General features: G+C 37.0%; 1 protein-coding gene across 2 annotated transcripts in view; it reads left to right on the forward strand.

Annotated features, from left to right (window-relative positions):
* LOC306844332 (mitochondrial peptide methionine sulfoxide reductase-like) overlaps nt 1-23,474 on the forward strand; it is a 64,438-nt gene that overhangs the window by 5,400 nt on the left and 35,564 nt on the right. The gene's annotated exons all lie outside the window — the stretch shown is intronic.

A 23,474-nucleotide genomic window follows, 5' to 3' on the forward strand; every position in this document is an offset into this window, starting at 1 on the left:
TCGCTCCATTGCTTTCCATTCGTTAAAAAATAATTATTAATTATCAACAAGATTATTCATATACCACCTGGATAGATCTAAATTAACAACCCTAATTGTCTAGTTTTGGAATATGTTCATTTAAAGCTTATCTATAGATTAGATATTTTTTTTTATAATGTAAAGTGAAATACTATCACTACTGCAAAGCAAAAAGTACCTCAGGTAAACCAATTAAAGTACAAAAAAGAAGTGCAAATGGACAGAATTCAGAAAGACTGGTTGGAAAACTGCTCTACACAACACTTACCTGTTTATTTAGAACACACAACATTGATTAGACAAAAGGACGTTCAAATCTTTAATACTGGAAAATGTAACATTTATGTAAACTACCATTCAGATGTTTGGAATCAGTAAGATTTTATACTTTGAGCACCACATCTGCATATTCAGCATATCTGAAGGATCATATGACCCTGAAGACTAGAGTAATGGCTGCTGAAAATTCATCTGTCCACAAAAGAAATAAACTTAATTTTAAAACATTAAAATAGAATGCAGTTGTAAAATAGAAAACATATTTCACAATATTACTGTTTTTACTGTATTATTTGTCAAATAAATGCAGCATTGGTAAGCATAAGAATTTTAACAGTGTTGTACAGTATATATTCAGTATTCAAACTTACTTGCATCAGCTATTAATCAGTAGTTAGAACTAAATTCCTCGAGGGTACTTTTTTTTTTTTTTTTTTTGTGAGGTCTTGAGGTTTTTCCTGGCTAAGTGAACAAGTAGAACAGTCCAACCATGCATGTGTTACAGTGGCTGTAAATTATTCATAACTTCCTTTGCAGATAATAGAAAACCTGATATGTTTGCAGGGCTTTTCTCAGCAATACAGTTTTTTGAAACCTTTTAATGCTTGCAGAGAAGCAGTGTGGAGTTTTTGGTGAATCGTTGTGCACGTTGACCCACTTTAACTCAGTTAATAGCTTGAGAATCTAGCCTCCTTTATACTTCTAAAAGTATCATTTAGATTTGTCTTTCTCTATGCTGATTTGCTGTTAAAAAATGTGATGTTCTTTAGGTTAACTCAAGGCTAAGATCATGGTTTTGACTCCCAGCGAAACCACATACTGATAAATGCACATTCTGGATAAAAGTGTCTGCCAAATGCATAAATGTAAATGTAATTGACCTTCAAACCCTAATGTGTAGAGAAAAGGAAGACCTGCAGGTATGATGTGATTAAGTAGATCATTTAAAAAGCCTGTTACACACTCCCTCTGTCTCCCACAGTGCTCTTTGCCCTGCTCAAGAACACCTCTGTCAACATACAGGACTTGTATTGCTTTCAGCAGTCATCTGACCTGTCTGTCTTGTCACTGATTTACAAAAGATAGTGGTTGGCTTATGTACTGGCTTAATGATTGTGTAATATTTTACGACAGATTTGGACTTAAATAAGGAATATGAATCATTCCAAGGTCTTGAATGGGCTCGCACTTTATCAGTATGAGAAAGGAGCAAGCTGGGTTCAAAAGCTAAGCTCTATTAGTAGAAAATTATTTAGACTTTTTCATCAGCTTGTAAAAATTGTGCACTGTTTAATTTTCAATGGAAGTCTATAGGCAAGTCATCAGGAGAAACACTATAATATAAAAACAAGGGTTAGTCCATCCAAAAATGAAAAGTCAATCATCATTGACTCGCCTTCATTTCATTACAGTACAAATCTGTATGACTTTCTGTATTCTATGGACCCCAAAAGAAGATATTTTGAGAAATGTATACGTTTTTTGTCCATATAATGGAAGTCAGTGATCGCCAATGTTGTTTGGGTTTGGAACAAAATTATTTTTATTTTTGGGGGAAATCTCTTTAAGAACATTGTCGAGGATTACTATTGTCTGCCAATTTAAATTTTTAGCTATTGTCCTTAACAAACAATAACATATAGCAATAACACCAAAAAGGTACTGTTTATGTTGAGATACAAGTTCATCTGCTGTTGTATTGCTAAAAAAGTAGACTCAAATGATATGCTTTTGCACCACCAGAATGCATTGTCCAGTAAGATGGTTTGTGTCTGTTCTAATTGACAGCCTGTCACAGATTATTTGACAAATCTTAGTTTGTATTTCTTTAAAGTTGCGATGTAATGGAAGTAGTGAAAGATCTGTGATTCAAAAGAGATTATCAAAAAAAAAAAAAAGTGTAGGGCAGGATTTGGTTCTATCCATTGTTGATTGGATGGAGGCAGATGTGAGCTTGCAGTCAATTGTAAGAAAAGGAAGAGCTCAAAATATTATTTCAAAAAATGAATCATAAGCATAGATGATTCGTTCAATAAGATCAATAACATGCATTTGAGATGCCCACTTTTGGTGGTGCTGACAGGCATGTGAAATAGCCTTTGAAATTTCTGTCTCGCTAACTGATTGGGATTATTCCGACACTGTTATTTGTATTTTATAGGCCCAGTAACATCATCTTCATTGTTAAAGCTGTGATTTATCTCTCTTTGTGCAACATGGAGGAAGTTGGAATGGCTTAGAACAGTTGAGTCCAAGAAGACAGCAAATGAATATCGCTGCGTTGAGTTGGTGGATTTGGCACGTCTTTCTGTGTGTATGATAAATTCCAAATCTCACAGCTTGAAGGGTTGTTTCAAGAGATCAAAATAATTCTTTTTGAAAATGTGTTTGGATTCCTAATGCAGGTTGTAAAAAGACTCGCTCGCTTTGCTCAGAGGATGCAACAGTCCACCTGTTTGTCTGAACAAAGAACTGAAGGAATTAAAGATATGATGTGTTCTGGGTCCTACAGTGCGTTTCATTTCGCTGTTTTTACCTCTGGTGAGCAAAACCCCCTTTAATCTTAGCTCCAAAGGACTGCACTGACGGGCAGGTGTGTTGAGCGCTAGTCGCCATGTTTGATGTTGACACATAATCGCAAGATGAAGGGAGAAGGAAGCCTTTTCACTCACAAAGAGTTCTTTCTCACTCCTTCACCTCTGTGGCCACACGTCTACCCGTTACCGGCTCATTAGTGATCCTGTCTTCCTTTATAATGATAGAATAGGAGCAGGAGGCTAAAACCCCGTCTGTTGCACATGCCCTGTGTTGCAGTACAAGAGTCGTCAGTTCCACTGATCACAGTAGCGTCTAGGCTGCTGTTTTAAGAGGACTTCCAGTATGAAACGTTCTGTGGTTGAAGCAAATTGGGTAATAATGTCGGAAACATACTGTCCTACTATGATTTATGTGCTTTTTCTTTAATTAGTGGTCAGAAGATGTACAAAAATAGCATAAAGACTTGAAGATTCAAATTGAATCGGCTCTGGGTGTGTTTGAAATGGTGTACTACTATACTACTGCTTTTGCAGTATGCCAAGGTATATACACACAGTATGCAACAATTAGGGTTAATGAGATATGGTTGGCTACACAGTCTTATGCTGATTCATAAGGCTCTGGAAGCATTCAAAAGTGCATAGTACTACACTACTAATACTATTTTTTGCAGTATGTAAAACAATGTGCACTGGACATAGTATTCAACATTAATTTGTGTTGTTGAGAGACTTTGCATAAAGGTTTAAAGATTCATTTAGCAGCTGATTAATAATGAGTCTCTGGAAGTGTTTGAAATGGCTACCATACTGTTTTTGCAGTATGCAAAGGTTTGTACACTGCGCACAGTTTGCACCATTAATTAGTGTTGATGAGATGTTTTAAAAAAGACAGTGTCTTGAAGATTTTAATTGAATTGTCACACAGTAATAAGCTGATTCATAAGGCTGTGGATGTGTTCAAAATTTCATAGTAATACAGTGCACTACTAATACTTTTTTGCAGTATGTACACTGTACACAGTATGCACCATTAATTAGTGTTGATGAGATGAGTAAAAATGGCATAAAGTCTTGAAGATTCAATATCAATCATCACACATTATTGAGCTGATTCATAAAGCTCTGAATGGGTTCAAGATTGCATGGTACTAAACTACTAACACTATTTTTATGGAAAACAATGCATTGCATCATTAATTGTTGATGAGATATAACATAGCAAAAGAGGTTAAAGATTCAAAGTGCAGCTAATTCATAATTAAGTTCTGGATGTGTTCAAAATGGCATATTATCATACTACTCAAACCATTTTTGCAATATGTACAGTGTGCAAAGTTGCATTGGAATGACCTGACTACATCTACAGTACTCTATTAAACATCCAATATATAGAGGAGTCATATGGCATGTCATTTAAGCATACTACTGTTGCAGTGATTGTCATGGCACACTGTACTGTTTCACATTCATGTTTACAAAATAGTGGGCGGTATACAGTATATACTATGCAGTATGCCACAAGCAATACACTAGTGTTCCATTTCCGAACAGCCTTGTTTAATCACCATGACAAAGGAAGTGATTAAGTTGGGGATTTTACAAAATGATAGTCTCTTGGCAGTCCTTGTGTTTGTAGTTGACTACATGCTGTTGCCAATGGTGACAATATCAAATGAACTGGAATGAACACTTTCATTCCACAGCTGAAGATGAAGTATGAGGAACACATTATCCACGTAAATATAGCTTTGTATTTGATGCGGTTTCTCTTTCTGATTTTGCCTCTTCCATTCTCTACAATCTCTGTCGTTCTCATTCTCTCTAGCCTTCCCTCCACCCTCCTTCTGATTGGTTGAATTAACTCTGCAGCCTCCTGTTGTGAATAATTACTTTTGATCCAATGCGGATCTCTCTCTCTCTCTCTCTCTCCCTCTGTCTATCCTTCACACTCTCTCCCTCTTTCAGTGTGTTCAAACGTCCCTTTTCAAAAAATGTTTTTTTATGCTGGCTGTCACATCCCAATATCACAAACCCACATGTAAACATATAGAGTCATTGAGATGGGTTCTCAAGTTTTTCTGCTCTGTTTAAGCAGAAATGATTGTGGCTGATGACGAACTGCATTGTATATTGATTGATTCATTGATTGCAGTATGGCCACCTCTCAAGCTACTTGATACTTTGGTTGTTAAAGTGATAGTTCATGCAAAAATTCTGTCTCAAGTCTCATGTTTTATTTCTTCTGTGGAATGCAAAGAAGACTACTAAAGTGCTGTCAAGCTCCAAAAATGACAAAAACACCATAAAAGTAGTCCATATGACTCGTGTACTATATTTTTCTGAAGTCTTCTTAAGCTATATGATAGTTATGTGTGACGAACAGATTGCTGTAGCTCGTAACGTTTGTGTTAGCATATTTGAATGTGGCACATGAAGATGTCCCACCAGTACTAAGGATTTAAAGTCACAGTGAAACTGAAGTAGTGACATATCTTATTTTCTTTGTATTGTGATGTACATCTGAGTGTAGCAGATTAAAACCATTTAATATTTTGTTTTTAAGAATACTCAAAGAATAGTGACTGATTCAAGCCATGTTTTAGCCACAGTTCATCAATTAGCCTATACTACCATCAGGGAAGCATTATAGGGTTACACTATGTGAAAAATAATTTGTATTAGTATCTATTACTATTTTAAATAGTAAGATGTAGTTGTTGGTATAATGTATTCAGAATAGCTTTTTTAAATTATGGTGTCAGTTGTTAGCGCTGTGTTGTGTATCACTGCAGTGAGTCAAAGACAAATTTCCTTGCAAAAGGACTATAAAGTATAACTCTATTATCGAAAAAGAAAGAAATATAGTTGTGTGTTTTCGTTTTTTTGCTCTTGTTTTATGTTGGTTGTTGATTGGATTTTGAGATGTGTTGCAATCAAAAATGATGGCATATGTCACCAGATAAATTGAAGATTGAATTGTTCTCAAAAAGATCTACCATGCGTTTATAAAATAGATATGAATTTTGGTCTTTTTCACAAAGCTAAATGGTTTCTGAAGACTTGGAATACACTTTCATTAATCTTTCTTGTCATTTCTGGAGCTTTCATTTATAAGGGTGGAAAAACAGCAGGAATATACTGCCTAAATCTCTTTTTTTGTTCCAGGGAAGAAAGAAAGTCATATAACCCATACTGGAATGACATACGGCTTCCTAAATGATGACAGAATTTTCATTTCTGGGTGAGCTAATCACTTAAATGAGGGTAATGGTGATATTTTGCCTGCTCTTGCTCTTGCGTCGATCTCTGTTCACTCCTGGACGTCTTCTGAAAGTGGCAGGCCACCTCTGGACAGTCTGACAGGCAGAGGAATCAGCATGTCCTGCGCTCTCTCCAAGTCCTTAGTGGACCACATGCCTGCACTGCTCTGTTCCGCCTGGCTGACCTGTCAAAAATGTTCTAGTCTCACGAGTGGACCGCTACAGTGTGGCCGCATGGAAATGACTTGGCACCTTTGCATTAATTTTTCATGGGCCTTGTCTTTAGATGTTCCCCCTCCTTTTGAATATCAGCTATTTCAAAGGCCCGGCCCTGCAGATCGCCAGCGTCATCACGGCCCTGTGGCCGAGGAGTTTAAATGCAGGATGATGCTCCCATGCTGGCAATCAAACCCCATGGAAGTTGCCCACCTGGAGCATCGATGTCAAACTGTATCGTTGTTCACGAGCGCTATAAATAGCTTTCCAATCAGACTTGAGCCCCCCCTAGATGGAAATTGCTTTAAATGTGCTGGTGTATAGGTAAGTTACGTAGGAGTGGGAGGCTGAAGTGTCTTCGCAAATGCAAAGAACGTGTCGGCTGGGAACACTGGGAATTGAATTACAGGAAAGCATAATGCAATCCTTGATATCTACCTACTCTGCCTAATGAAATCAGCAGATGAAAGCACAGCTGGACCTTCTTGCAGGATATTACTGTGTGAGAAAGTGCTTAGCTGGCTGAGAGAGGGGGTGGAGAACGCAAGCACCGTTGGGAACAGTACGTGCATGTTCTCACACCAGTGCATGTTCTTTCCACTTCAAGAAAACTCTTGTTTATTGACACTTTTGTATAGGCGATGGTGGGCCGTGCAAAAACTTTAGACTTCAATGCATGTTTAAGTTCTTTATTTTCTTCAGTTCTCATTTGTTCCAGTAGTATTGGCTAGTAGTGGGCTATATAATTGATATATTATTATTTATAAATTACACTACCGGTCAAAAGTTTGAAATAATTACAAAGTCTGCATTTATTTTATAAAAAATACAGACAAAATTTAATAATATGAAATAATATTACAATTTAAAATTTGTTTTGTATTTTAATATATTTTATAATGTATTTTATTTCAGTGATACTCCAGTCTTCAGTGTCACATGATCCTTCAGGAATCAATCTAATACACTGATTTGTTGATCAATAAACTTTTCTTATTTTTATCAATGTTGAAAACAGTTTTTGCTGCTTAATATTGTTGTAGAAACCAGTAAGTTTTAGGTAAATAAGATTTAAAAAAAAATAATGATGATACTTTTAGTGTTGGTGCCCTTGGTAAGATTTGACATGGCCGATTTCCACCCCTAAAAATGCACAATTACCTATTTTTAATAGCACTTTATACACAAAAAAAGGAAAAAGAACAGAAAAGGGTATTTGGATCAGCAGGTATATATGATATTGCTTATGATGTATTTATTTGGTGTAATACTGTGGTGTAGTACAGTAAATGTAATATTATTGCACAGGCTTTAGGATATTTACTACATTTCTCCGACAGCTCAGTTTGCTGGGTATCCTTTTGGCAGACAAGAGTGTCATATATCAAAGAGATAATGGAATATGGCGTCTTCAGCACACCCCAACGAAGGAGGAGTATCACCTTATGCAACTGACTTATGCTTTTAAGACAATTATCTTTTTAGCTCCCTTAATTGCAGGTAAAACAGCCGGCGCTGAGCTGCCCATTATTTTGGCAGAGGAAAGCAGCTGACTGCTACATGCACACATCTTTTATTCACGGTTTCAGCTGCGCCACACAATGGCAAGTAGGAGGATAAGAGAAAACAAGAAAAAAATCGAATCTGATTCTTTCATCTTTAGCTTACAGTAATGACATAGCCACAAACTTAAACAATCTTGCTCTTGACTTCAAACGTGCATTCGTCTTGCTGCACTAACATTTACACCAAACAGATCAAATAAAAGTGGCCTCTTTCTTCACCAGTTGTTTTTAGATTACAGTATATATTTGTGGCTTCTGATTTTGATTCTTGTTAACTTCTGAGGATTTCTTCTAATTTGATGCTTTTATCATGAAGGGTAAATGAGATTTACAAAGGTCAATTTATTTACAAAGGCCTAATGATGTTTGCATGTGCATTCTTCTGTCAAATTAATGACTCGTATGAGTTGCTTCTTTTTAGTCAGTCAAAAAATGCAACCAGTGTAGTCCGAATACCAAACAGAAATTATTCTTAAGAATCAATTCTTTTTAGTGAGTCAAAAACATAGAGCGCAACCAGTGTGGTCTGACTTAAAATTATTTCTAAGTATCTGATGCTTTTCTCTTTGGAGACTTTTTAGTGCCAAACGACAAACGATTAACTCTCGGCTCTTTTTAATGAATCAACAACATGCAGTGCAACCAATGTCGTCCAACTGCCGAACAGATTCCTAAAAAAAAAAAAGCTTAAGAATCAATTTTTTTTTGTGAGTCAGAAGCATACCATGCAAAATCTGTAATCCGACTGCCAAACAAATATGAGTCTTATGAGTTCTTTTTGTGACTCAGAAACATACACAACCAGTGTAGTCTGACTATTGAACGAACGTGACTTGAGGTGCTTGTTTTTAGTGAGACAAAAGTCTGACTGTCGTACTGATTCTTAAAAAAAACCATTCTTAATAATCAGTTCTTTTTAGTGAGTCAAAACCATACAACACAACCAGTCTAGTCCAACTGCCGAACTGATTGTTAAGATTCTTAAGAAAAAGTCATTCTGAAGAATCAGTTCTTTTTAGCGACTCTGAAACATAGCCAACTCAGAAACCGACTATTGAACAAATGACTCTTAAGTTGGTTCTTTTTAGTGAGTTAAAAACACAACCAGGGTAATCTGACTGCCAAATTAATTCTGAAGATTTTTAAGAAAAATCATTAAGAATCGGTTCTTTTTAGTCCGACTGTTGAACAAAGTCAGAAGCATACAACATAACCAATATAGTTCAACTCCCCAACAATGACTCCTATGAGCCGGTTCTTTTTAGTGAATTAGACACAACAAAATTCATGTAATTCTTACTGTGAGACTTAAATCAATGTAGATGCTGAGTGTTTTTCTCATACGACAGCAGATAGATAGCTGTACGTGAGTAAAAGCTGAATATTTCATTCGAATCCACCAAATATAATCCCTCTCTTTGCGTAGTCATGAAATAATCAGCATTCAGTCCACACCAGCCTTAGTGAGTGTATTTATATGTGTTTGTTTACATCCCCAGGCTGGCATATTAGAGAACAGTCTGTTTACTTCTAATAAGCTTTCTGTGGCCATTCCATGCAGACCGGGGTGTCCCTGGAGGTCCTGTCCCAAATCAGGCCCCCTGACCGGGAGAAGGATGCATGCAGGGCTGACACACGAGTGGTTGGCACATGCCAGGTTGCCTGCTGAGAATACCATCCCTCCCCGCACACAACTCTCACGCCCTCATCATCCGCTCGGCCTGACCGCCTCCTCCTCTGCTCAGGCTTTTGTTGTGGAATTTTCTATTTCCTATAAAATAGTTGCCAGCTAATGGATTTTTCCTTTATTCATTGGACGTGCTGAGCGATGACTCTCTCGGCACTTCTTAAAGGTGATTTACAATTAAAGGGACTTGGGCTATTTTCTAATGATTCTTTAGCTGAGTGGGTTTTATTGCACTACTAAGCTGTGTTATTAACAAACTGCCGCTTCAGCCCGTCCCTGTGGGACATGCTGAAATGCTTTGTCCTTTTCTCTGCTAGTGAATAAGGCCTTTCTCTCTCTTTGAGGCAGTCCAAAGCTTTTACAGTGTCACGAGAGAGGGTCCTGAATAGCGAGCATTCCCGCATGTGGTCGTGCAAAAGCGTTCCTGCACAAACACATGCCATGAAAAGAACTCTTCATATTAATCTAGGGGTAAATAAATAAACGCATGCATTTAGGCAAATTTCTGTTTTCTCTTGCTTTCCCTCTTTTTCTCTGAATGCATAACGTTGCTTATTGTTAGTTTGTTTCTTATGGTTAGTTTATGGATGATTTTTATACAGGAACAGTGATGATACAAGGCCTTCAGTTTATTTTCAGTGGGAGAGAGGAGGCAGAAGCTTGTGCACAAAAGCTTCAGGAAAAGGAAAGATAATACTTAATGTATCCTAATATATCTCCTAATTTACTTGTAACAGGAAGAATTTATAGCGAAATAGCCTTAGCTTACTGCATGTGAAACATGAAGATCACAAACACACATATTTAAGGACAGGAAGGCTGAAACCTATTTTCTCTTAAAAACTCATTTTTTACAGTGAAATATTACAGTATTTAAGAAAAATATTATTATTAGCCTATTACTATTAGTAGTAGCATTTCACAGTACAACAAAAAATACAATAATAATATTAAACCATCAAGCTTTTATTGGAAAAACATTACGTTCTGAGACACTGAAAATACTGGATCATGAGCAGCTCGTGTGTAAAAGAACACAGCGCCATGCTTCACTCTGACAAATGCAGCACATATAATTATTTAAAGCCGCGAGCCATTTAAGCAACACTGTGATTTCACTTTTATTTTGATTAATCGTGCAGCCCTACCGGAGCCCCTTAATAGCATCTACCATTGCCTATTATTTTATTAGCCATCACTTACAGGCATAACATAATATAATATAATATTTACAGTATTTAACACATTCTGAGATATGGCATGTTTTTGCCAAACTACCATTGCAATTCCACTGACATGTTTGTATGGTAAACCAACTATTATGTAAAATGTCTCTTACATTGAAATCATGTGAGTCCGTATGTGACTGAGTGTCTGTATCAGGCGTCAGATGCCCCTACTTTATTAAATGGATGCAATTCTCAGCGTAACATAAGAAGCTAAAGTGTTCTGAAAGTGTTATGGATCGATTTTCTCCCTTTTGAATGTTGTTTTCTCAGACAGCTGCATACGAAGATGTTCCACAAGTCCGCCCATGTTTTTCTCATCGGATTATGCTAACAAGCACATTACTTCGGTTTTGAGTTCATGCAATCACAATCTTTCTACCCGTTATAATCCCCGGCCATATGTTCAACTGCAATCAACTGCTGGACTTTTCAAAAGAGCAGCGGATCTCATTCTTGAGGAGGTGGACATCTGGGAACCTATTGACTAGCTTAATGGCAGCACATTAAAAGCATCCTGGATGACATGGCCTCTCCAACACACAAGTGCCTTGTCTCCCCTTTAAGGCCTGTAATGGATAAGAGCTTGGCCAGAGTCTCATGTCAGCAATATGCGTACTATTTCCTCCTTGCACAAAGAGATTAGACTCACCTCCAGACAAAGTGCTCTTAAGGTCCATACAGGCCAAACCTTCTCCGTGCATCACGGTGATGCAAACTAGCATTGGAGGAATTCTATCCATCCCATCCATTTCTGCATGACAGCAGATCAGGGCCAGACGGTGTTAGAGTACAGTGCGAGTTGTCACTGATTTCTTCCCATGCGTAGGTTCGCCGGTTTTGTGTCACCTGTTTTGTCTGATTATGATGTGTTGGCAGCGCTGCAGACACGCAGCCGGTATAATCAGCTAAAACAATGGGCTGTAATAGCTGAGAGCGTAGCCGCTCCTCTCATCAGCTCTCATTATAAACACAGACGCTGTGTCGCTAACACTAGACGACACAGGCGTAGATCAAAGTGCATGCCTGATCACAGAGAGCCATCAAACAGGCCGTGTTTTTTGCGGTATATGAGGACATCGTGCTCTGAAAGTTTATTGCGGTACAGATGTATGGAGGCTATCAGCAGCACTTGTGGTCTGTTTTGATGGTCAATGACGCGAATGTCTGGTTGACCGGTGATGTATTCTCTATCCCCTATATGAGCGGACCATGCATAAGAGCCATGCGTAATGTTAGAATCCAAGTTTTGGTACTTCCATAAAGGCTAATGTATGGTCACGTTGAAAACACAAGTTAAATGTTGTTCAGAGAGCTTGAGCTAATGTAATTCACCATTTATACAACCAAATGCATCTAGCTATTCAAGCTTGACTTCACACATCGTTGTGTGCCGAAATGCACATGCACGTCATATTCTCAATATTGCCCTAAGGAGGCACTTGTAAATTGTTTTCTACTACCAGTTTTCCCTTTCAGGTCAACTGTCATCATGGCAAAGCAAGAGTTTGAAGAGAATGTTGCTGAATAATTTAGTGAATGGATTAGTTCACTTCCAGAATAAAAATTCCTGATAATTTACTCACCCTCATGTCATCCAAGATGACTTTTTTCAGTCGAAAAGAAATTTTTTTGAGGAAAACATTTCAGGATTTTCATTTTCCATTTAATGGACTTCAATGGGACCCAATGGGTTGAAGGTCCAGTTTGCAGTTTCAGTGTAGCTTCAAAAGGCTCTACACAATCCTAGCCGAGGAATGTAAGGCTCTTATCTAGTGAAACAATCAGCCATTTTCTAAAAAATACAAATTTATATACTTTTTAACCACAGTGGAAATGTCACGCGTGATGTAGGTGGAAGAACGTGTAAATAAAATCAAGCGCCCTTTACAAAAAGCGTAAAGCAACGATCTCGGACGATTTTAAAGTTGGAGGAGAAAATAAGATGCCGTTTTTCGCCCTACCCTAGCTTTTTGAACCGAAATACACAGACGAAGAACTAACCAAACATGACCTTTCCAACGTGATTACGTAATGCGTGAAGTTGCGCATGCGCATCGCAGAGCTAGTGTAAGACTTTGAGAATTTGTGGTTAAAAAGTATATAAATTTTTTTTTTTTGAGAAAACATCCAATCATTTTGTTAGATAAGACACTTATTTCTCAATTGGGATTGTGTAGAGCCCTTTGAAGCTGCATTGAAACTGCAATTTGGACCTTCAACCCGCTGGCTCCTTAAGCTTATTGTCTATTTTTTTCTTTTAAAATAGATCCCTACAAAATTCCTACAATATTTTCCCACCGAAACATCTTGTTTCACAAAAAAATATGTCAAAACAGGAAAGAAAATTGTTCTAGGCAAACCATTTTATGAGGTATTTAAGTATGTGCAAAGGGGCTTCACATAGTGTTTCATCTGTGTTGCATACAGTCATTGTAGAGTATTAGCTGAACCAGTCTGAAAAAAATACGGTCTGATTTGAGAAGCAAAATGTATTATTTTTAGCAGCTTTGCAGATTTCCATCCTTTCCCATTCATGCAGACTGGGGCTGTGCTCAAATAACTGGAAAAAGATGCCCAAGGGAGACCAAGATGGTCGCCATGTGGACTGATCTGCTTTAAAATGCTTTGTATGTTTACCCTACTGGTGGATACAATGACAGGGGAGGACATGGATAAACATAGGTGTAGGGATGTATCCGAATGTATATGCAGGATGGAGAAGCCATAACATAAGTCCTTTTTCAAGTTGACTAGCATTGCAATTACACTGCAGCTGTGAGAAGATGCAGCAGTTTTCCTCTTTGAAAAGCTTAATCCAGAAATGTCGTAATGGAGTCTCATCATTCTGCTGTCAGTACTACATTAGTCTAAAATTCTTGGTTTCCTTCATTTTTGTATTATTTTCCAGGCCGTCTCTCTTCTTTCTCGTGCTGTGCCTACTCTCCTTCTTTCCTCCTCATCCTCCTTTCTTTTCAACCCCTCTTCCATCCGTCCCTCCCCCTCCCGCAATCTGCCAGTGATTGCTGCGTCTGCAGTGTCTCCTGAGTCATCAGCAGTGCTGGTGTAATGGTGTGGAACTAGCCAAGGTGAATGGTTATTACTTATTGAGCTCCTGATTGCTGGGCAGAGACTAGCACCCATTTATTAGCACTTGAGCAGCATGGGCTCAAAGTAAACCGACTTTCTCCTCATCTGTTGTTGGAATGTGTTTACAGTTAACAGTGAAACTGTGGCAACAGACATGCTATGGAATATTTTCTTTCTTTGTTGTTTTGCCACTTGCTAAACAGACATGTGGTGCTACTAACATATTAAAACATTAACAAACCTGAAGGGACTGATATAGTAATGTGTATTTATGAGGAATTTGGCAACCCAAGCAAAGAAGCCATCTTAGTTAGCCATCTAACTTGGCTGCATAACATTTAGCATGTTTCTGAGTCATATATAATAGACTGTATTGTGAATCTACTTTTTGTGAGATATTTGTATGCAAATATGGCCCTTAACATAGTACATACTTGAAATGTATATGTATGGGGCTTTCTTTGTCGCTTTGCTACTAAATATACAAAGCAAAGAGGTTTATAATAACTGGAGAAAGCTAGCTGTTAGCATTCCCACATATTTCTCGGCTGTTGCTTTATCCAATGACATGAGCTGTAAACATTTAGCACTTGTGGCATTTGTGATTGATAGGCAATTGTTTAGTATACAGGTATGGAAAGCAGTAGTGATTCAGAGCAGTCAGTTTAATTATGTCTTCTTTAGGAGAAAAATTGTTATTTTGTGGTTGTCATTTGGAGAAGAACAGGCAAATTACAAAACAGATTTAACCTCATGCAGTGTCTTCCTTTTCATATAAACCGTTACCATTCAAAGGTCTGGGGTTTGTAAGATTAAAAAAAAAAAAATCTTTTATTCAACAAGGATGCATAAATTGATCACAAGTGACAGTAAAGAGTTTTACATTTTCAAAATTGTCAAAAATGCTGTTCTTTTAAACTTTCTATTCATCAAATAATCCTGAAAATGTATCACCGTTTTCACAAAAATATTAAACATTTTTTTTTACATTGATAAAAAATGTTTTTGAACACCAAAGTGGCATATTAGAATGATTTATGAAACGATACCGAAGACTGGAGTAATGATGCTGAAAATTCATATTAGCCATCACAGGAATAAATTACATTTGAAAATATTTTTTAAATAGAAACTCTTATTTTAAAATGTAATAATATTTCACAATTTTGCTTTTTATTGAATTTTTTTATCAAATAAATGCTGCCTTGATGAGCATAAGAGACATTTAAAAAAATCCCACAACCCCAAACTTTTGAACGGCTACAAACCAATCAAATTTTACTTTATCTGTTTTTTGAAGAGGTCAAGTTAGTTAAGACATCAGACAAATGTGATAAGCCACCTATTCACAGAGCATCTACCTCAAGGCGGCACAAAACTTGTTTGTGGGGAGCACAAACTGAATGGGATGCAAGTTGTCTTGATAGAATCTGAGAGATATATTTGGCTCCGTAGATGGCTAATTGCACCAGTGCACTGAGTCCTTTCAAAGCATTTTCTTTGCAGCCATTGACAAAGCGGGCTCCGCAGGGCCACATTATTGTGAGGTTCCTTCCAGACAAGAGAGCAAGACCCCCCAGTCCCTTTCCCCTCCCAGCACACACACACACACACACACCTCATTTTTCACAACCCCTTAACTCAACTGACGTTGGCCACTCTCGCTTTTGTTAAGGGTGCATTTGGCCCCCGTCCACTCTTGGTGTCGTGGCTCTTAATGGGTTTCCTCGTGCATTGATCGGACTCAAGTCCACAGGGAGGCTGCTAGACCACAGAGGGACCAAAGGGCAAGGCCTGAGGGAGCCGGAGGGACCCTTAACAAGAGGCACAGCAGTAACAGTCTGAACTCCTGTGGCACTATCACTGCTGCATCTCTCCTATCTCTCAGGGGCTTGTCAATCAAAAACATCCAGTATAATAGCCGCTGACCGGACATCAGTCAGACCAAGAGCCATTTGATAAATAATTTGTCATGACTGAATGGAAAATCAAATCACTCCAGACCCAACCACAGAAATTGTGCTTTATTTAAATGACAATAGGAAGGACAGAGTCTGACAGGGATGCACCTCAAATATACGATACTCAGGGTCAGCCACTATTATGTTCTAGCATTTATAAGCAGAGCTAACAATAAGTTTGCTTGTTTGGGCCAGATTTCTAACTGCCATGTTTTCACTGGCCCCCAAAAAAATTGTTTATTTTATTTTATTGTAATAATAATAATAATAATAATAATAATTATTATTATTATTATTAGTAGTAGTAGTACTAGTAATAATAGTAATAATAATACATTTATATTCTTATTACATATGTTTTAGCATTTTCATATTATTTATTTTATTTTATGACTTTACATTTAAAATTTTAACTGTCCAGTCATTAATGTCACATTTACACTTATTATTTTATAATAATAATAATTATTGTTGTTGTTATTATTATTATTATTACATTTTCACACATTTTTAAATATGTAAACATTTTTAAACAATTTAAAATATTTACACATTTTAAATATTATAAACATGTATGATGTACACTACTATATTTAAATATATTTTAATGTTATTGTAGATTATATATGTTTGTGCCTTGCTTTGAAGACATAAAAGACATGCTCAAAAATGTAAGATAAATAATGCCTTATTTATTATGTATTGCTTTTACCAGTCTTGGTTTGTTTTTCTCAGTTACCGTCAGATTAATCTGTGGAAGCTCTCTTCTAACTCAGCCGGAACCATAGGCCGGAACGCAGTATTGGTTTGTTATAATTGAACAATTGAGTTTAACCACCTGTGCAGCTGAAGCAGTTCTTTAATGAGTGGACTGCATTTATGGCCCTGTAAAAGAAAACAAACGAACAGTGCCTGTTTCTAGAGACTCATGACCTTGAGAGAAAGATTGTTTGAGAGGAGGCTGTTAAGCTCTTGTTGGAGTTTAAAATTACACTTTTAGGAACAATGGTTGTGCAGAGGGGATCAGGCCATAGCGAGTGCTGTGTGTGCAAGGCGATATGCTATCAAGATTGGGTCCTCTGTCGACGTGTACAGGGGTCGTCTTGTGGGTTCAAGGTTGTGTGACTTCTCATCACATTCAATAACCACATCATCTATTCCATGTGTTTTAAAACTCTATATTTTCTGAGAGAACTTGACTTCTGTAATATGTTTTTGAACCCTCCTGTGTATAAGTTATTGCTTCTGCTTGGAAATTGTGTGTAGTTTAGAGACATATACAGAGCAATAAATCAAGCATAAACCAATAATTCAGCAAGAAATGGCAGTGCTATAGTGTTAGCTTGAAGTTGTTTGATATTATTTCTTATGAGGTCTTTTTTGTTTCCCACCATAGTTGCCTTTAGAATTAACTTTATCTTTCTCAATCATTAGAAATCCATCGGCGTGAGCATAGGGAGTTAATATTTATGTGGAGCTTGTATCCAAATTGTTCTGTCCTTTTTGGTAAGTCTATCCTATTCTTGTAATATTTTTTATATTTAGCTTTTATATATTTTAAAAACATGGCTCTCAGGAATACTGAATCCTGATTGGTCAGTCATGGTATTCATCAGTCAGACATTGCTTAAGATTTGCCATCCTCTGCATATTTGCAGATCTGTTCATCCAGCTAAAACTGGCACTATTGTCACATTAGCAAGATTTTTATTGAAAAATTTGCAAAAAATGATGAATCACCGCTCACACAGAAGTGACATTCAAATTAATACGTTTTCTGTTGGTCAGTGCAGGGAATTTGCGCAACCAACCTGAACTCGCCAAATATTTTGCCATCACACAAAATTCACAATCATGTGGATTCCTATTGAAACTAAATGAACGCTTGCCAAAAAAAGGTTAACGTGACTGCATTTTAATTACACAGACTTGCATTCTCTTGTTTCAAATAAATACAACCATCATAGTTATTGATAGTTAATATGAACTCAGTGGACTATATGTATCTTTTAAAGTGGGCTATATATTTTGAACAGTATAAATATATTTAGATTGAAAATGCACTGTAAAAAAATGAAAAATGTGCTCGTAAGCAGCCATCAGAAAACCTGGTAGCTGCATGGATACATTAATAAATGAGAAATTAGTACATTTAATATACATAATATAGGCCTAAGTGTCCTTGCAAAAGTTCCATCATTCTCAAACTCGCTTCTAATAATCTGAGGCCCATCAGTGGAGATCAATCTAGCATTTGTCTATTTTGAATTAAGACAAGCCCTGATGACTCTCCTGAGTGCTGGGTCCCTGCCCAAATGTTTTGTGGTGTTTGACCGCATTCTCATTTCCTATCATGGCCCCTGCTGAGGAATCAATGCAGTAAAATCCCACAAAGCCTCATCTGTTTAGATGCTTGATGCCTACAAATTGGCCATCTTGATGACGTGTTATAATGGCTCATTCAGTCCTCATCTAACAATCCACTCCTCTAGTCATTCCAAGAGATTTTGTAATTCGGCCGAATATGTTACGTGTAGAGTAAATGTGCGTGTTTAATCTAAGATGTAACATTAAATAAATGTGCATGAGCATGTTTTGTTTATTAATTGATGTCACTCTGCATGTGAAAGGATAATTGTGGCTGTATAGATAGCTTGTTATCTCCATTAGCAGTCCATTAGTTAGTGTACTTATTTGAATTCACACAAAAAACTACAACAAATTATATTGTTGGAATTAAAACATCAACCTTTAAAGAAACCAGTAATATGCTGTTTTTAAGTCACATGAAATAAAATTTTAGCTGGGGTCAGCTATAAGAAAGACACATTGAATTTTTCCTGGAATTTCTACACTTTTCTGCTACATCTGAATTTTTGTGTTGAATCATTGAGAGGTTAAATAGATGTTTTTGTTCACAGTTCAGTTTATGTAACATTTATTTGGTAACACTTTATGCATTAACTAACTATGAGCAATACATTTGTTACAGTATTTATAAATTTTTGTTAACATTAGTTAGTAAAATATAACTGTTTATTATTTCATGTTAGCTCAGTTCCATTAAATAATATTAACAGATACAACTTTTGATTTTAACAATGTAAATAAATGTCAAAATGAAGATTTAACTAAAATTAATAAATGTAAAAAAAAAAAAAAAACCTTTTTGTCTAAATGGTTCCATAAAGAACCTTTAATATCTGAAGAACCTTTCACAAAAGGTTCTTTGTGGCGAAAGAAGGTTCTTCAGATTATAAAAAGAAAAGAGATTGTTCTTTAAAGAACCTTTGACTGAATGGTTCTTTGTGGACCCACAAATGGTTCTTCTTTGGCATCGCTGTGTAGAACCTTTTAAGCACCCTTATTTTTAAGAGTGTAGTGGGCAGTGCGCCCACCGTTTTTGATCGTATTCTGTTGTGGTACAGAATCGCAGAGCACCCCCCCCCCCCCCCAATCTGCAATTACATTTATACTGGACTTATTGTGTGTCAAAAATTTAAATTAGTTAGAACATAATGCATACCGTAGGGGGTTAAAACAGTGGAACATGTGTGTGCATATATCAGAGCATGTGCGCAAGGGCACAAGTGCGAGGACTGAAGGTGACTGACTTTCCAGCAGGGCCTTTTTCAATCGAGAACAAGTAATTAACCTCCTACAGCCAACCAGTTTAAAGCTCTTTTTATATATTAACACCAAAAGATATAAGATACAAAACTGCAGAAGGAAACAAGTGATAAGGAACGTTTTTATTTAAAACCTATTGCTATTAAAAGTATAAATGCAGTGTATGATTCTAGATAAAAGATCAGGATGGAGACTGTTTAAAAGATGTGTATGAATTGTATGTGTGCAGTATAAGTGTGAACTGCAAGCTAAAAGAGTATCAAACCCACACAGAATTGAGTTGGAAGAGGATTGAGTGAGTGAATGAAATCAAGTCTCCCATGTATGCTATTACAGGGAATATCTCCAATGCATTCTGAAGTACCACGGGAATGTTTCTAAGTTTTATCATGTTTGTCAGCTCACAATTCATTCAGTGTCTTCTTGAGATACTTTCTGAAAGGCTTCTTTGCTAAACTGTTTACAGAAGCCTGGCTGAAGAAGAACGGTAGCCAAGCTAATTTCACCTAATTTCTCTTAGCGTTTACCTGCTGTTTGTGTTTGCCACTCACAAGTCTCCGGCGTAGCACTCTCAGATCGTAATGGCTGTTCCCTGCATCAAGGCGCTCTCACTCCACTAAGATAATTGCTATTATGGCTCACAATAGCCGTAATGGTGCTAACGGTCGTTGTGAAGAAATGATGCAGCTGATGACGGCCACTGGGTCTGTTATTAAAAAGAAAGGAGGCTGCTCCAATCAGCCGCAGACCGCCATTAGCCTAGCATGCCCATTCATCACTGTCACTCTGAATAGAGGCAGTCAGGATGGGGGTGGAAGGAGATGGAGAGAGACTCTGGAGGGGGGGAGGGGCGAGGCAAGGCATGCGCTGCCCGAGTCGCAGGGTTGTCGTCTGGCTGCGTGTGCACTCTGACTCCCAGGCCTCATGGGCCTGCTAATCTGCGGGCACGGAGGAAGCCATTGGAAGGGGGAGGAGAGGTGCACGGCTGAGATAGCATATCGCCTTGCACACACAGCACTCGCTATGGCCTGATCCCCTCTGCACAACCATTTCCAATCGCTTTTCACAGACTCTCTTCACCACAGAATGGGGGAAAACAAAAGCGCTGAGAGCTGCACTGTGGCTGGTCCGTTTCTACATTCTCCTTTCGACACACACACACACACACACACATACATACATCTCTTCTGGAGTGATCTTTGAAGTTGCTTGAGCAAGCATTATTCAGGATTTCAAATCCATCCTTCATCCCTGTGTTAATTTTACAGTTTTTCTTATTTTGTCACAGTTTTTTCTTGTGAAGTCATGTCATATTCATTACGTTTACTGTATTTTAAGTTGACTGTAATGGCATAGAATTTTAGTCGATCAAAATGTGTGCCCAAACATTACTAATCCTAGCTTCGATCAAATTTTCATGAAAAATATAAACAAAAAATGTCATTTTTAAAAATGTTTTTGAAAGAAGTCTTTTATAAGAAGTCATTTATTTAATCAGAAATGCAATAAAAACAGTAGTGAATATTATTACAATTTAAAATAACATTCCATTTTCAATAACATTTAAATTTCATTTGATATATTTTAACTTTATTTATTCTTTAGCAAAGCTGAATTTTCAGTATCCAGTTTTCAGTGTCACACGATCATCCGGAAATCATTCTAATATGGTGCTCAAGAAACATTTGTTCTTTCAATTTTGAAAACATATATATATATATATATATATATATATATATATATATATATATATATATATATATATATATATATATATATATATATAATTTACAAGATTGCTCTTGACATATTGTAAAGAACCAACTTGGGCATATATGCACAGAAAAAAAGAGACAATGTTTTAACTACACTGTGTGGTTCTAAAACATTTTTTTACAGAAATTATTCATATTAGTTGTTGTGTATTATGACTAAACAGTGTTTTTTTTTTTGCACATTAGAACAGCATCTGTGACCCATGGTTATGTTTGAGGACTTCTTGTCACAGACTTTAAAACATGAAAGGCCAGTGAGCTTCTGTCATGCAGTGATGCTTGAGGCTTCAGTGTTTAACTGTCATATGTCAACCATCTGATCGCAATAGCGATCAAAGAATAGTGTTTTTGTTTGTTTGCTATTCATAGGGGAATACTATTGACTTATTACTGGCAGTCTTTTCTGGCAGCTAGTTCCACTGCTGGGACACTGCCCAAAATGTTATTGGGTGTTTGACCACATCTTCCTCCTTCATTAAAGTCACTGCAGAGTAATCAATGAGCCTCGGCCCAGAAACATTTGTCCTGTCAGTTTTTTGTCACTAGCTCTTGCCTCTCAGAAGAGCATCATGCTGACAACTTGGCATGTGCTTGAATCACTTAATAATCTGTTCATTTGAATCAAATGAACAGATTCGTTAGAATGAATCAGACTCTCCTATGGTCTACATATTAGAGAAAGAACCATTCAACTGAAGTATTGTTACGTTATGATAAATGTTGATAACTTATTAGGTACTTTTAGGTAGTTGCTCTTCTTGATAAAAGCTGATAGTGTAGAGTACTAATGTTAGTGGCGTAGTATTCAGCCAGTATTTGCTGTGGGGGTAGGGCTGGGATAGATCAATGGAGACCTGATGAAGGAAACCGAGAGCTATGAGCATGGTTGTAAATGAGTGTAGCCATGCCTGCATGATCTTCAAAGCAAGAGGGAGGGAATATTATGCTGCTAGTTTGAATTTTCAGCCAGTGGATCACTCAATACTCTATCTATTATAGATTACTACAGCATCGCACTGCTGTATCTAACAATCTGTCCAGATGAGAGCAGATTCAGTCGACACTGGCCTAAAAAGATCATTCGTTATATCACAGAATCAGACCCCAGATTGATCCCTGCACAGTGATGGATTTTGTGCCATCTCTCAGATCATGGAGGTTTTGAAAGATGATATTTAAAATAATTGAGTCCCTGTTGGATTACACTTATACTTTATTTATTTGAAGTTTTAAAAAGTATTTGCATCATAAAAAGGGCATTGGGAGCTTCATAATCTTCTAATTAAATAATATATAAATTATTAAACGTATAGAAATAATTTTTTATATATACATACTGTAGATGTATACACACGTGTGTGTGTGTGTGTGTGTATATATATATATATATATATATATATATATCTGTCTTCATTTATAGCTATGAGGATTATGCTTCCCTTGTTGTTTATCCCAAACGTGTGGCAAAATGAACTTAAAGTGACAATACCAAATGATACTGGTGATCATAAATAATGGTGACTTAAATACTGCTTAATATTTGTCTGACAGTCCAAGTTGGCTTTTCTTTAAGAAGCTCTACATATTTAATAGAATATTTATAGCTATGGTGTGTGGAGCTGAAATAGAGCAGCACTAACTCGAAGAGCACTGCGGAGGAATAGCATTGGCTGGCAGAGAGTGCAAATGCCAGCACGGATAAAGACTTTCCTGTGATTAGTCTCATTATTCCGACAGATTTTTCGGCTTTACGAAAACGGCTCCTAGGCAGCCTAGTTATTCATCCAAAACCCGGACAGAACAGTCTAAAAGAGTGGAAATGTTTGCTTCAGGGGTCGGACTGTCATGGTGCTCTCTTGCTTATTAGACCCCATGCGCTCTACCGTTCTCCATCTTTATAAATGTTAGATTTACATGTCAGTGAAGTTATGGTTATTCATGAAAATGCTCTCTTTTTGTGGAAAACTTTTCAGAAACGATTGTCAAAAAACCTATTGAGCAGAAACGAGCCGTATATATGAAGTTGTCTCTGCGTAAAGTAAACTTTCATCCAGTAGAATGCTTGAAGTGTTCATACGCAAATAAATGTAATTAACAAATGCATGCTTCTGTTTCTTCTGCAGGTGTTAATTATTAGATGAAATCCACCTCACCAAAAGCTTGACTGAGAATAATTTATTTTCTCTGTTTGTCAAGAACAAGATAATTAGGCAGCACCAAAAAG

This window comes from Barbus barbus, assembly GCF_936440315.1.
Source record: "Barbus barbus genome assembly, chromosome: 24".
NCBI lineage: Eukaryota > Metazoa > Chordata > Actinopteri > Cypriniformes > Cyprinidae > Barbus > Barbus barbus.